The sequence below is a fragment of the Mauremys reevesii genome, linkage group 5 (assembly GCF_016161935.1).
Source record: "Mauremys reevesii isolate NIE-2019 linkage group 5, ASM1616193v1, whole genome shotgun sequence".
In the NCBI taxonomy this organism is placed as follows: Eukaryota; Metazoa; Chordata; order Testudines; family Geoemydidae; genus Mauremys; species Mauremys reevesii.
Window position 1 is genome coordinate 56954846 of NC_052627.1, and position 10642 is coordinate 56965487.

General features: G+C 39.9%; 1 long non-coding RNA gene across 1 annotated transcript in view; it reads right to left on the reverse strand.

The window, feature by feature from the left end:
* The window catches only part of LOC120405708, a 158643-nt gene extending 151912 nt beyond the window's left edge, over positions 1-6731 (reverse strand). Inside the window, exon 1 of the long non-coding RNA XR_005598792.1 lies at positions 6657-6731. This is a non-coding gene — a long non-coding RNA (uncharacterized LOC120405708). The remainder of the gene's footprint in view (positions 1-6656) is intronic.
* Between the last annotated feature and the right edge of the window lie 3911 nt (positions 6732-10642).

Sequence of the window (10642 nt, forward strand, 5' to 3'; positions counted from 1 at the left end):
TTTTAAATGACACTGTATTGCAGAATCACCAGTGCAGAAATGAATTTACAGCAAATTAGCTGAACTCCAAAGCAAAGTAAAAAATGATTCAGGGTCAGAGCCCTTCAGCCTAACGCTGAAATATCCTATTCTTTGCACTGATTATATATACTCACAAAGCAAGTAATAAGGTAATATTCACCATGAGAAAGGATGTCATAATCTAGCTCACAGTTTGCTTGTCTCCTGGTCTATATATCTCTTTGTGACATGTACTGCATGCATGCCTGTGTCCTTGCAGCCTTGTGTCTGTATTGCAATTTTGTAGCAATAGGACTGGGACAGATTGCTGACACTATAGCAGCAAGGATATTGTTGGGAGTAACTTGGCAACACTTGTAGATGTTATGACACTGGCTCTTTGCTCAAGGGCAAGGACAACAGAGGGAATGTTGAATACAAAATGGTGAGAGAAATGATGTCAAGAAAGTTCAGAAGATGAAAGCAGAAGCAGTAAATAAGTCTGAAATTATTTTAGGTTACTTTAAAGTCCTTAGTGACTGAAAACACAGCCAAGAATTGCTTCAGCAATATTCCTTCATAAATCTGCATAATAATCTCTCAGAGGGGCTTTGGTGAAATTACAAGTATTCATTTACTAAATTGGGTTCAGTGTCTGTATCATAGATGCCATATGAATATTCAGTGCTATGAATTCTTCCAAAGTAGGGTGAAGTTTGCACACAGTGTGTAAGTAACTCAAGTAGAGAGCACAGTACTGGACTTAGAGAAAGGGAACATAATTATTTTAATCTCTTTCCACTAAGGATCTAGTGAAAAAAAAATCTTTAAAAGATATGTCTCCTACCATAATTCAATAACTCATACACAAGTTAGTCCTTCAAAATGTGGGACTTCTGATTATATGTATCTGATTTTGGAATAAAATTTTCTTGACAATACAGGACCGCAAGAATAATACAGTGTGTTTATAAATTATTTCTGAAATAATACAATGATAGTTGCTAAGCAGATACAGGAAGACTGTTTAATTACTATGCATAGTTATGATAAAGGAAATAATGAAAAAGAAGAAACAACTGTCTTAGAAGACAATGAACTGTGTTAGCTGACCGAAAATGCTTTCCAGACAGTGAGGATTTAGCTATCTGGAGTTGCCATAATCTCTGCTTCTGAAGGATCTCTAAACATTTTACAGGTGAGATTTTCAGAAGTGCTTAAAGGAGTTAGGTGCCCAACTCCAGTAGAAAGTCCATGAGTTAGGTGTGTAAGGGATTTAAAAGTGTCCAGTTTCAGTTTGGCTTAAGTTAGTTTTTTACTGATTTAAGGAATATTGCAATAGGGCATGTTTAGTTTAAATAAGAGAAATCATGCGTAGACTTGCACTAAAATAATAAAGACGTGAATTATACTTAATTATTTTGCTCCAAGTTTGTGTATAGACAAGCCCTTACTTTTAAACTGTGTTAGCCTCTCTTAATGTTCACTATGGGTATTTCTACACTGCATGAATAAAACACCCGTGGCTGGGGCATGGGCTGATAAAATTGCAGTGTAGGAGTTCAGGCCAGCTACAGGTGTTTTATTGCACTGTAGACAGACCCTCAAGGCCCAGTTATACTCTCAGTGACCTGGGATTCAAAGCTTTTTATGTATAGGCTATTGGTTAAAACTTAAGATGTTGCACCCACTCCACAGAAAGAAAGGGAGTAAACGCTCAACCTGGAAGTTCTCCTGGATACTGGTGACAAAATTCACAGTAAGACGGAACTTCATCTGAGGCCCATTGAAGAATGTACTGTACACAGCATCTACGTGATCAGAGAACTATCCTGGGGGGGGGGGAGCCCATAGTGAAACGTAAAATCCAGACCAGGACAGTAATTATTAAAAAATGCTAATACCAGATAGTTTCTTTGTAGCTCATGTCAAATAAATTTGTGGTCTTTGACTCTCCAATGGGAAATAGACTTTCACATTATTAACTCCCATGCAAAAGGAACATTAACTAGTACCTTTGTCAGCAGTCTTAGCAGAGAGGCCAGGATATGTCTGATAACATTTCCTCCCTCTGTTTTCTTTTTCTTTCTTCTTGTCCTCCGACATTTGTTTATTTTCCTCATAACAATTTAGATTTTTTGTAATGTACCCGAAGTGTTACAATCAACAGTTAAAGGTATATAAAAATGTTTATATAAGAAAAGTTTGTAACCTCTTAAGGCTAAATCTGTGTCTTTATGCTTTAAATATGAAAAAAATACAAATTTGAAAAAAAAATGATTAGGCATAGAGACTGAGCTAACCTCGCAGTATGAGCTGAATCCTTCAGCATAGGATTGAGATACGCTAGAGGGGTGTTTGGGGGAATACTAGCTCTACAATATCATACTGCCCATTCAGTATCTGTATTACCTGCTCTGGGGATAAATTAATGTCTTCAGGTTTCATGTCTGCCAATCTGGCATCTAGTAATAAATTTAAGATGTTTAAGTAAATTGGTAATGTCTTATTAGCTCTTGTATCTTTCCTTAATCTTTACCACTCTAGCAGGATGGAAAAAAATTATTGCAAAGTTTGTAAAATATCATGGGCAAGGAATGATGAAGTTATTCCCAATTAGAAGAAAAAAAAAAACCTCCCCACATATGATAGGATCAGGGCACTGTATGTTTAAAAGGCAGTTTGTGAATCATGCAAAGAAATTAATTTGTGATATGTCAGGAAAGTGTTCCAAGAATTTACAAAGGGGGCAGAACTTGGTATTCAGACAGGAACTACGATTCATCACACTTGAGGGGAATAGCAAGGTAGAGTGCTTGGTGCTGAGATTGGGGAGGATGATTTTCTATTGTCCTGAGTGAAATGAAAGATGTTTCACCCCAGTCCACTCCACTCCACACAAAGGAAGTAAAAACTTGCATTCACTACTTAAGGGCTTTCTAGGCTAATGCTGCCAAATGTAGCAAAAAGACAAAACTTCATATACAGTTTATGCAAGAATGTACTGACAGGTCCTGAACCAGCTCCCATTAAAGTCAGTGGAAGCACTCCCATTGGCTTTATTGGGAGTTATATCAGACCCGCCATATCCACAGGATCGGAGATCCAGTGAGTCATACTGAAATATGTAAATAAGTTAAAGAAAACGCAAACAGAGAAGTGTTATAAAAAAATCATCCCTGTGTCTTTTCTCTTTTGAGCACTGAATGTTGCTACTGATTTTACGTTGCCCCTGTCATCGGGCCCATCCATCACACAGGTGGATGTATTGTTGCTCTAAAGGTCAGGAGAGTACCATTGATTCAGGATGTTCTTAAGCACATTGAAAATAGAACACCTGGATTTTAGCATACTACAGCATGGAGGGTCATTCACCAGGAAGGCAGAGACACAGAAGGTAAAGGGAATGAATGAGTCAGGAATCTCTCAGTCAAGTCGGGTCCTGAATTCTGAGTCTGTGGCTTGTTACCTTCAGTCTTCTCGTTTTGTAAAACTGTTCATCCATGTACTTAGTAATGCTTTGAAAAACCAAGGGCTTTTCAGCTTTCTTCACTTGAGCATCCACCACCCAGACCCAGCTAATTTTCTGTGGGTGGATAAGTGATCAGCAAACCCTGAGCCTTAACAAATGCAAAGACAAAAGCAGGCTTTGAAAAGGTAGATTTGCTTACCTTAGTTTCCTGCAAAGGATACATCTTAAAAAACAAACAAACTGAATTTAGGGCTTGTGAAAGGTGTTGTGTTAATTGAAGTGGAAACTGAATCCCTCTTGTTATTATCCACAGGAAGACAAAGGGGCAACAGGGTAAGCTTCTTCACACTTCCACATGCATATATTTCAGATTTTAGAGGTTCTTGATTTCTTTTCTAAGAATCTCAAAAAAGGTGCAAAAAGTGTTGTCTTTTTGTGATGTAGCCATTGGTCTGATAAGTCTAACTCCAACAAACCATTTCACATACATCACTGAACAAGCATCAGATGACAATGAATTTCATTCTCTACTGTATACCAAACTGAATCAAATTGGAAGTTGTTACCAGAAATGCAGAGATGAGAGGCTAAGGTCCTTTGCTTCCATTTGAATGAAATAAGATAAATGAATCAAATATAGCCTCATTTTGTTGTTATTGAGCTTTTGAAACATTTTTGCAATACTTTCTTTCATATTGTGTTATATTCTTCACTTTATTAAACATACATATTTATATCACAGGAGTGCCCAAAGGACCAATCAGGATCAGGGCCCCACTGTACTAATTGGTGTACAAATATATGTAAAGACATGGCCCGGACCCAAAAAGATTATGTTATATCATCACTACTATCATATTATTCAAAAGGCATAATGAATAATAACCAGTTCTACAATATTTTGCTGCTTAGTGAGTACATTGATTCTGCTTAGTATAAGTTTGAGGAACAGCTTTCTTTAGTCTCAAATTTGCGACAGTTCCCCTTCTATTTGGCAGCACATTAATGGAAATGGAAATTTGCCTCATTCTAAATGTCAGAATAATAGAGCACCAAAAACAATTCAGTCATGTCTTTCAAACCACGCACATATGGTTCAGCACCAAATGTCATTATTCTTCCCCACTTCTTTTCCATTTGTCGCTGTCTTTGTTGATTGTCACTGTTTGGGTTACAATTTTCTCAAAGGCTTAGGGCATAGCCCGAGGCAGTGCCAAGATAGGTTCTCTCTTCTAGCCAAAGGCCTGATATTCTGTGCTCAATAGCCTAAACAAGAACCCCAATTGCAAGAGTCCCAGGATTTAGACATCAAACAATGCCTGTTTTAAAATACTCCTTCAAAGTTCAATAAAGTTCTTTTCAATTACATTTTTTCTCATACAACTCAGAACTTGTCATTCCCTACACTGACTTCATACACAATCTTAACCAACTTAAGATACACTGATATGGAAAAACAACAAGGAGTCCGGTGGCACCTTAAAGACTAACAGATTTATTTGGGCATAAGCTTTCGTGGGTAAAACCCCCCACTTCTTCAGATGCATGGAGTGAAAGTTACAGATGCAGACATTATATAATGACACATGAAGAGAAGGGAGTACCTCGCAAGTGGAGAACCAGTGTTGACAGGGCCAGTTCGATCAGGGGGGATGTAGTCCACTCCCAATAATAGATGAGGAGATGTCAATTCTAGGAGAGGCAAAGCTGCTTCTGTAATGAGCCAGCCACTCCCAGTCCCTACTCAACCCCAGATTAATGGTGTTAAATTTGCAAATTAATTTTAGTTCTGCTGTTTCTCTTTCAAATCTGTTTCTGAAGTGTTTTTGTTTAAGAATAGTGACTTTTAAATCTGTTACACAATGACATGGGAGATTGAAGTGTTCACTACTGGCTTTTGTATGTTACAATTCCTGATGTCCGATTTGTGTCCATTTGTGGACACTGATATGGAAAAACATATATATTGACTATACTTTTTCTTGCCATACATAGAGAAACTCATATAAAACTTTGGAAACATTTTAATTAGCAACTATCCAGTCTTAATGGCAAGATTTTTTTGTTTCTCTTCCCTTGTTCATTAGTACTAAGATGTAGTGCATGAAAAGAGTAATTTTGCTCTTCTCAAGTTATATTCTGTCTGTGATACAAAATCATATATATTTCTGTAGTGCCTAAAAATGTGCCATCAGCTTTCTACACTTAAAGGCAGATACATGCCCTGTCTAAAAAAATATTACATTCAAATGATAGAAATCATGCAACAAGTAAGAGCTACAACAAATGGGGAAAACATACAAGAGTCATAAAAATCAGACACACAAAAACTATCTTGAAAAAACATTATTAAGGTAGCAAAGTCAATCATTCCAAATAGAGGAAACACCAGAATTTAAGTTGCCTCTGCAACCTTAACTCTCTGCTTTGAATGAATGCATTATGATACAGTCTTTAATGACATGATTACATACTATTTTTTCTACAGAATCCCTTATTCAGTGCTCAGGATGGATGGTGTATAATAAATAAGCAACTATATTTTATTAGTGCCCTATGCCTTATTTACTACAATGTATATTAGACAAACCATGTGCTTAAGGCAGAATTATTAATTTCTTCATGGGCTTTTCCATGACATTTATCACTTTAGTATCTGAATGCTACACTGAGATAATTAGTTTATCTTCTTAACACTCCTGTGAGGTCATGATGAGCTATTATAGTTTTGGGGTTTACTCTGTACTCCAAACCCCTCAGCTGCCAGTAGCATACCCAGTGTACTAGGACTTGGAGGAAAGCACTGTAGGTGCTTCAGCAGCCAGGCCTTGTAGGAGCTAACCCTGGCAGGTTCTAATAACTACTCAAACACACGGCTAAGGGAGAGGTTTTAGAGTTGCTAGAAAGGGGAAGGTTGCAAATACCCTATATGAGAAGACTTAACCAGTTACAGTTCAAACCATTTGAGTACCTGTGGGAGTCCAACTGAGAGTCAGAGCTCTTCAGGCCTATGACTTCAGGTGCCTTCTCCAGTTCAGTCTCTATTTAAGGAAATAAGCATTTGCAGGTTTCCAAGCCAGGCTCAGAGTATCTCATTGAGGACCCTTTGCACTGGTTCCGTTCCCTTCCCACCTGCTGCTGCTGCTGCTGCTCCCCCATTAGTCCCACACAGACCTGCACGCACCTGTGCTGTCAGGCAGTCACAGTCTGTTCCACATGCAGCTTTGTCCACAGTTCTTCTGGCTTCTCTCTAGTTCCCTGCAGCCATGTGGTTCCCCTCCCATTGCCAAAGAACCCAGCCACTTCCTGGTTCCTGACCTTTCTCTGGTCAGGGGAAGAGGAAGTGCAATGGGCTGGGCGGCTGATGGGAGTTGTAGTCCCCTGCTTTGCAGATCCATCACAGTATTATTCCCATTTTACAGATAGGGAGCTATTTCATGGCGAGATTAATGTCAGAAGCATCCACTAATTTTGGGTCGCCAATTTGAGATATCCAGGACCAAATTTTTCAAAGCACTTAGCATTACATAGCACTTTATATATTCAAGAACAGCTCACATTGACTTCAGTTGCAGTTCTGAGCACTGAGCACTTCTGTGAATCAGATCCAGTTAACGACCACCTCTAAACAGTTTGGTTTAAGTAACTTGCTTAGCATCACACAGGAACTCTGTGACAGAGGAAAGGACAGAATCCAGTTCCCCAGTGCAGCATTCAAATGTCTTAACCATGAGACTTTCCTTTTCTTGCTGCAGTCTCCTGCCTCATTCACTACACACACCTTCCAACTTCTGCAACAAATGAGGCAGAGTTCCTGTGGACAACAGCCTTCTTCCTCAAACAAGTCTGATTCATGCTGAAAGCAAGTCCAGCCTGTGTACTGAATGGGGAAGGGGCCATGTCAAACAAAAAATAGTATGTAATCATGTAATTAAAGAAAATAAATTATGAATCATAATGCATAAAAAGAGAGTGAATTAAGGTTGCACAGGCAGCCTTGATTCTGGCATTTCCTAACTTTTGAGTACTTGACTTTGCAATCTTAATAATTGTTTAAATATATATTTGTGTGTGTAGTTTCCTAGGTTTTTAAAAAGCAAACAGAAAAAAACCAGAAATTTCACCCTGTGGCATCCTATTCATGACCACATGAGTCATCAAGGGACTGGAACGTTTAGATCTACTGCACAGACATCTGCCATTTGATCTAACAGACTAAATGATAGCAATAGTATGTTGTCATCCTCTGAGTTGACCAACACTGGAGGGCAATGATACACTTTCCCTGTGGGTTTCACAGTTAGCAGAGGAATAGGGAGACTCGGGAATTTTAGATTCCATTTTAGAATCTGGAGGGGAGTGTTCTCTAATGGACACAGACTCTTCTGCCTGCTTCTTCCAAGTATTATTCCTTCTGTCCTATCCCCTCTAACCTTTCCCTGTTCTGTCTCTTCCCCACCCCTGGCTCCTTGTTCCAGTCCCACCTCAGGCTCAGTCTCCTTGTCCAGCCATCCTCATCTCCCCTCTGAACTTGCCAGTCCCTGGGAACATGTCCCAGTCTCCTCCCAGCTCCCAGTTTTTTTCCCTCCCATTCCCACTCTTCTTGCCCAGACAGTCCCAGTTTTCCCCTCCCACCTTCTTATACAATCAGTCTCTCCCTCCTGATTCTCAGTCCTGTTCTCCTTCCCCAGTTTTCTCATCCAATCTCAGTCTCCCCACCACTCCCACGGCTTCTTTTCCTAGTCTCTTTGCTCAGCTAGTGCCAGTTCTCCATCCCTCATCCCAGTTGCTTGTCACATCTGTCTCCCTTCCTTTCCTGCTTCTGTTCTCCTCACTGGTTCCTAATCTTAGTCTCCTTGTTCAACCAGTTTCAGTCTTTCTCTGTCCTGCCAGCTCTTCATCCATTCTCAATGTTCCTTTCCTCAGGCAACTGGCTCTCTGTCCCCTTCTGCCGATTTTTTCACCAGCCCTCAGTGCCAGACCCCAATCCCCAGCTCCCAGTCCCAGTTTAGCTGACCAGTCAGTCCCATTCTCCCCCTTCCAGTCATAGGTTCTCTCTCACCCCTCCAGTCCCAGTCTCACCAGACTCCTTGTCTCGTCTTTTCTTATCACTCCTGCTGGTCTGGCTTTTGTCCACTCTGCATTCAGATCATATGGTTTTATCTTCCATGATGCCTAGGTGCCAGGCAGGGCTCACTGAGAACACAGGAGAGACAGGCTCCCTGCTTTCAGTTTTGGTGGCTGATCTATCACCAGCTCAGAGCAGCTGGGAGCAATAAAAGTCCATCTGAAAGTCCTTCTGAGCCCCCCCATTCCTGGGCTGGGGAACGCTTAGTCGGTCTTTGGGGACGGCATATACACAGTCTGGTCAGCACTAGGAACTTTGAGAGGCTCAAGCATTATCTGTGTGGAAGGAATCTTTGGTGATTTTAGCTACTAAAATCTAAGAAGCCTCTACTGAGCAAGCGCAAACCATGATTTTTCAGAGGTTCCTAACTTGGTCTAATTTGGGTGGATTTTCAGAGGATTGACAAAAAGCACACACTGGCACGCAGAGACCCTCTCCCTTCAAATTTCAAGTGCCTGCTCCACCATGAGGGGATGCTAGAGCATTGCAAAGAAAAGATCTCAATAATATTTTTAACATGGGGAAAACAATGTATTTGCCCCTAGCCTTGTTCTCAGAAGTGGCTGAACAACAACAAAAGATAAAGCACAAAATCAGCCTGAGACAGACACCCAGCATGGAAAATTTTGGACCAAATGATTAAAGTTTCACAAAATTACAAACAACTGCAAATAGGGTCATATGATAGTTGAGCACCCATAGTCATAGGTGGAGCAACTAGCCCCACCTATAATAATATTATGCAGTTACTTACACAGCAGCCATGAGGTGCAGCAGCTGCGTTGCCACAGGAACCATCAACACGGGTTCCATCTTCCTGCTGCTTCCCTAATATCTCAGCCATTATCCCCTCTCCCTACTCCTTCCCACAGGTGGGAGACTATCAGTGGTGATTACGACAGCCTATTCTTGCCTTTTCTCAGCTTTGTCCACAATGCTATAGCAGAAGCAGTTAAAGGCACCGTCTACACTGAGTGGTGTGATTCCCCTTCTCGCGTACACATACCTGTGCTAGCTCTCATGGGGCTAACATGAGTATAAATAGCAGTGTAGCTATGGTATCACTGGTAGCGGCAGCAGAGGCATGGCTGAGCCATGCCGAGCACAAAGCTGCTTGAATCCCATGGGACTGCTAATTTTATGATTTTATGAATTTCACAAAGCTTTTTTCTTCCTTATGTCAGTCAAGGCTTGGAACACACATATCAAAATGTAACAAAGGACATGCCATAAATCTTGCAAAAAGAAAAACAACAACCATAAAATGGATCTGTTTAGTTGTCCCCCCTGATGCTCTGTCCTAAGTGCTTCAGATAATCTTCTGAACTTTTGGATGCTTTCCTGTATCTGTATGAACTTTTTGAGCATCACCTGTCCCTATAAAAACCTCATTTCCACATACATTTCATAATGAGATGTATTTCACAATCTGAAAGTTCAAAAGGTAAGAGGCTGCTGTTTCTTATTAGCAAAAAACCCATAATTGTGATGGTCTCAGTCTATGCTAGATAGGTGTCCACATCACACTACCTGTGCTGTAACTGTTGTGTTAATAAATAGAGCTCTTCTGTCTCCAATCCAGTCATTCAGACATCTTTCACAATCACTACAATGAAATGAAAAATATATTGGAGAAAACTAGAATTTGAAACTTATTCTAGGAGGATCATTATTTTAAACAATCTCTGTAGGTGCTAACTAAAGCCCAGTCTTGCAGACACTTCTATGACTAAAGTTTTGTATCAATGGGCCCTTAGCTATTCCTATCTTTAAAAAGCTATTGGGCCTTATTAAAATTTATACAAAGATGCCATTACATTAATCTAACAGTGTAAAGGGCCTCAAAGTGGGGCGGGAATGTCAATGTAATTTATACCCCTTTTAAGGCCACTCTACACTTTCAGATTTATAAAATGGGTTTTTAGCATTATTCCCAAAATGAAATTATCAACTGTTGCAGAAATTACTGTGATTTAAAATAATATGTTTAACAACAGTTTTGCTATCCTAGCCATTTGTTTATGGATTGAGTAGATATTTTG